The sequence below is a fragment of the Bactrocera oleae genome, chromosome 3 (assembly GCF_042242935.1).
Source record: "Bactrocera oleae isolate idBacOlea1 chromosome 3, idBacOlea1, whole genome shotgun sequence".
Classification (NCBI taxonomy): domain Eukaryota; kingdom Metazoa; phylum Arthropoda; class Insecta; order Diptera; family Tephritidae; genus Bactrocera; species Bactrocera oleae.
This window is the reverse complement of record NC_091537.1, coordinates 61,583,383-61,588,929: the sequence shown is the minus strand read 5'-3', so window position 1 is coordinate 61,588,929 and position 5,547 is coordinate 61,583,383.

The window sequence follows — 5,547 nt, the reverse complement described above, 5'->3', positions numbered from 1 at the left end:
ACTGGGATTGACTGTATTTGTCAAAGAATTTCCGTAAGTACCTTCGAAATTTTTGTACACACATTGACTTTGCACTTGCCCATATGCGATGTATGTTTGTAAGAGTGTGTATGGCACATCTCGGATTTTCTACCAACAACACAATGTTGTGACGCTTTGTCGTCGCGTCAGTTCTTCGACAGATTGACTCTTTGACATAAAAGCAAAAAATGTGTCAACGGAGATTTCACATGAAGTAATGAGTGTACATATCTACATAAAAATACATACAAATGTGTAAACGACTTAATATATGTATGTCCTGTTACATATGTTTACACATGCATTTGAAAAGAAAAATTGAAGCATGAATGTGAAATACCGACGGCAAAACACAATTCTGTACTTTTATGACTCCATAATGGTGTCAAGTACAATTAATGAATTATTTTAAGAAATATATCAAAATACTTTATTAGTAATAATTTAAAAGTATTTTGATATATTTCTCATAATAAAGAAAAATGAATTAACATAAAATAATTTAAAAAATAATAAATAATAGTTCAATAAAAGGGAATATATTTCAAATGGCATATCAATATGCCCAGTTTTGCTCACATATTATATTCTCTTCAATATTCGTCGGTTGGTTATGTTAAGAGAGCGTATGTGTACAGATTCACCGCTGTTATAAAAGCGAAAAATGTTATTTGTTTCTCGTGCATCTGTGGTGAACTCCTTGATAAGTTCCTACATATTGCTCGCTGTCGAACCTGCACCTTCTCATTGTTTTAAGTTCTCTGGTTCAATTGCGGACCAGCGTGTGAATTGTCAAAACCTAACAAGATTTTATTACTGAATTTCACCAAATCTGGCTCGGAAGGAGAAATTTTAACAGTGGAGAGTGAACAGAGCTGAGAATTCAATGAAAATTATGCTCAGAGACTTGCTTTGATATTACAGCTGCATGTTAGCCTTTTGGCTTATATTTTTATACGTTTATATGGAATCATATTTATTGATATGAATATCATTTTGCGAATTTTTATGAATGCATGCAAAACTGATAAGATCTATAAATTATGGAATTTCGAAATAATATTTATAGTCAATTTGGGAATTTAATAATATTATATAGTTTTTACATAATATGCTTTCTTATATAATTTAATATCTTTTATCATATTAATCTTATATAGTCATATGTACATCTGAACATGCGCATTTGAATGTACGCATTCAGAAATTCAAATCATAATATATCACTTATCAATACACTATATGCAGAGAATGTTAATATATGTATAAATATTCATATATTAACATTCTCTGCTATATGTGCGCACATTGATTTATATGTCAACATATAATATATATGTATGTATGTATATATAACATTGCCAACAAATAATGCATACACAAACCAACTTACATACATATGAATATCCGTACACATGTATATATGTCACCTGCAAAAACTACAAACATTGTTCTACAAAAACAACAATCGTCACAAGTCAATATGTCAGCCAAATAGGCGAAGCCCAAATTTATAGTAAATTGCACAACAACAACACTTTCATTCATGAACGCAGGCGTACTTTTAACAAGCAACCTCGCTTCATTCATAAAAACAGATACCCTCTACAAGCGTCTTTTCACGACGATGGCGAAAGCAAAAATCATATACTGAACAAATTTCTGATATTCCCTCTAGAAGGGAAAAGTGACAACCCCTCAAATATGAGTATTAAAATATTTTAGAATAAAAGTGACAACAGAGTATATTTGTCGATTTACAATTCAAGAAACTTTTTAAAGAAAATATTCAATATTCCTCTGATTTATGTATACAGTAAGCCCCGGTTAAGTATCACCCCTCCAATCCCTCTTATCTGCCTGTGTCTTGCTGCATCTCACGTTTTTTTTTCTTAATTTTTAAAGGAAAACGGTAACTTTTTTTAAATACATAGAAATTATTTTTTTGGTACCAGTCTTTTAAGTACCACAATCGCTTATGTACTACAAAGCACAAAAAATCTGCAACTTTGGTTTTGGCACTTAACCGGGTTTGACTGTATTTGTCAAAGAATGTGCGTATGTAAATATGCGAATTTTTTGTACACACATCTGCCCGTATATATGCACATGACTTGTTGACTTTGTTTCCATTTACGCATGCCACGTTGTAGATAAAAAAGGGTTGATTTTGCACTTGTCATATGCGATGTATGTTTGTAAAAGTGTGTATGGTTCTGTTGGTCAAAGTTATGTAAGTTTTTTTTTGGCACATTGGCATATGCACGAAATTGAATTGAATTCAATCCAAAATGAGTATTCCTTCTAAAGTAAAGACAACTTTATTGTTTTAAAATAAAATATGTAACTTTTATTACTTATATTTTTCTTAAAACGAACAATTGAAGGTTTTTTATAAAATTGTAGGATTTATTTAAAAATTAAATAAAATTTTATAAAATAAAAACTGATTTACGAAATTTTCCATTTAAAATGGAAATTTCTCACACGACTTAATAACTAAATTAAGTCAATTATTTTCACCTGCTTTTTTAAACACAATTTAATCCATCTTGATTAAGTGCAATATTAATGTTTAAAAAAGCTAGGCTCAGTTGCAACAGTAATAAAAAGAAAAATGAAAAAAAAACCTGGAAATATAAAATAAAACTGAAATTAGAAGAAAAGCTGAAAATATAAAGGAGCTGAAAATAAAAAAAGAACCTGTAAATAGAATAAATAGCAAAACATTGAAAAAACGTAAATATTCTTTTCATTTGGTTAGTTCATTACTCACCCGAAAGTAGAATGTTCGTTAATGAACAGGCTCTGACTTTCAACTTACTTAAGTTTTTTTTATTTTATCATCGCGCTTCCGATGTCGTTCCCTATTTATTTCGTCTTTCACCAACCATTTTGAATTTTTAAACAGAAGAACGGTCACTAAATATTCTAAAAGTTTGGTTTTATGAGCATAACACCCATCGGACTTATTAAACCATTCAGGAAAAACCTTTTCGGTTCTTTGTTGTATAGCAGACAACATCAGACAACGAACATTAGAATAATGAGCATATTCGTTGAAGAGCTTGACATACCACATCATTTGCAGTCGACACACTTCGAAGACCCTATCACTAGGATTGACCAGCCTTAAATCGCCGTCATCCTTATAGTTTTTTGCTCTGATTAGGGCCTCCGAATAGAGCGTTAAATCGCTCTGTGTCTTTGTCATTGCCTCAGTACATTTATCGCAATGAATTTTACACAAAATTTTCTGGTAAATACCATAGCCAGTGTAATACCGCTTGACTTGGACGTCAGCTTCGTCGTCCTCTTCAACGAAATTTTCGTCTGGAATAACAAAATTTTCCAAACCGAGTTGCTCATATTCCTGATCGCTTTCCTGCACATCTAGATGACGATCTTCGGGGCCTAGGTTCCAATCTAAATTTACATCGTCATCATCCTCACAATTAGCCCCCTTATTTTCGAAGTTCTGCCTTAAAATTTTCATCGATATTAATCGTCCTACTATATATTGAATTTCATGGGCAGTGGGATGGGTACCCACCATGGGATGGTTCATACCCAGACTGGCTCGGACTCTATAAAAAAATTTTCCAACGCATCCTGATTCAATTTCCCAAGGAATATATATTTTAATTCCTTTTGATCCCTAAATAGCTCATTGGACAACATTATCATAGCCCTAATAGTTTTAACAAAACCGTCAATACATTTGACGCGATTACTATTAGGAAATTTCATTGACTTTAAAAACTGTATATGATCATAGAGCCGTTGGACCTTCTCGGAATCATTTCTTAAAAGCGGATATTTTAATGGATTTTTTGATGCAAAATTTTTGCAGTCTAAATCATCGAAGAGATCATTCATTCTCTTCACAAATAACTGCGTAGGCTTGACACATTTTTTTAAATATTCGTCAGAGCCGAATAGATTTTTGCTATAGGCCATTTCTATGCCAGCCTCGACCGAATTACTCAGAACTTGATTTGCACGTTTTACAGACATTTTTTCAAAGACGCTGGGATATATGTGGGACTCTGTTAGTTTTGGACAAATCTTAAAATGTTTATTGCTCTGATCGATAGAGTATAGTTTTTTAATAATATTGAAACTGACTATTCCATCGGGACTTGAAATGTCATATTTCATTAACGTATTGCGGACAGGCTTAAATAGGTGGCAATAATCATATAAGCAATACACTTTAGAACCTTCGTGCATGTAAAAGGGGTTTTCTTCAGAAATTTGCATTAAATTGAAAATTGAAGAGTTTGGTCCCCCCTGATCGCAGACTAAAGCCTTTACGCTAAGGCCAATCGACTTCAGTGCTGCGATATTTTTATTCAAAATTTCAAATAAATTTTGACTTAGAAGTCCACCTTTGGAAATATAGTAAGAAAACACATATTTCCAACTTGAACTCAACCCTTTTACCATAAAAAAAACAACATTTACTACCTATTTTCATTTCGCGATGGCCTTCCCCGTAATCTACAAACCCATCAATGATATCTCTAACTCGATTATAAGTTAGATCGGACTTTATGATGATTTCATCAAATAAGAGAACGCAATTACGTTCTAGAACGGACATATTTTTGGCAATTTTGCCTAAATTTCCCAAGACATTGGCATCGACGCCAGGGACAACATACCTAATGGGGCGCCATCTCAAAAGAGAGCTCTTGCTTGGTAAAGCGAAACCTAAATCGTCACGCATGAAACTGTAAGATTTGGTGGACATATAGTTAATATTTTGTGCCAATGTCTTTTCATTGTCACTAAAGAAAGTGCGTTTTGTGACGATCATCCTAGCGAATGTTACAGCATCAGAGCTTGAAGTTTCATCCGCAACTATTGCACGATCTTTAAGTTCTTTATACACTGTTTCTAACTATTTTATAACCCCCTCTAACTCTTCGATCTTTTTATTAAGTTTGAGCGCATTACTTTGATAAAACCGTGCGGATCGAGCAAATCCTTCGCGGCTGTCTAATGCAGAGCCTACGTCGTTATTTTGTGTCCCTAATCCTAATCTTTCTTCTTCTAAAATGGAATATTCAAACAGCGTCGCCTGCCTTGAAACGCAGCTGCTAATGCAGCATCTTCTTCGGGGCAGTGGACCCGTCCACAAATGCCTAGGTGCTTCGTCGTAACCTAATTATATGTATAAAAAATTTATATTCAACACCTGTTCATGTTGTATGTATAAACGTATATAATTACATTAAAATATAAATATTATAACATATTATTATTGTATTTATTTTATATAATTTTAGCTGACTCGAACTAAAATATATCAGTAAAACTAACAAGTAAGGAAGAGTTAAGTTCGGCTGTAACCGAACATTTTATACTCTCGCAAAGTATACCATACATAGACGGACAGACAGTCACTCGGATTTCAACTCGTCTCTTCATCCTGATCATTTATGTATATATATCTTCCTATATCTTACTCAATTATTTTTATGTGATACAAACAATCGTTAGACTTTGCACAGCAGTTTT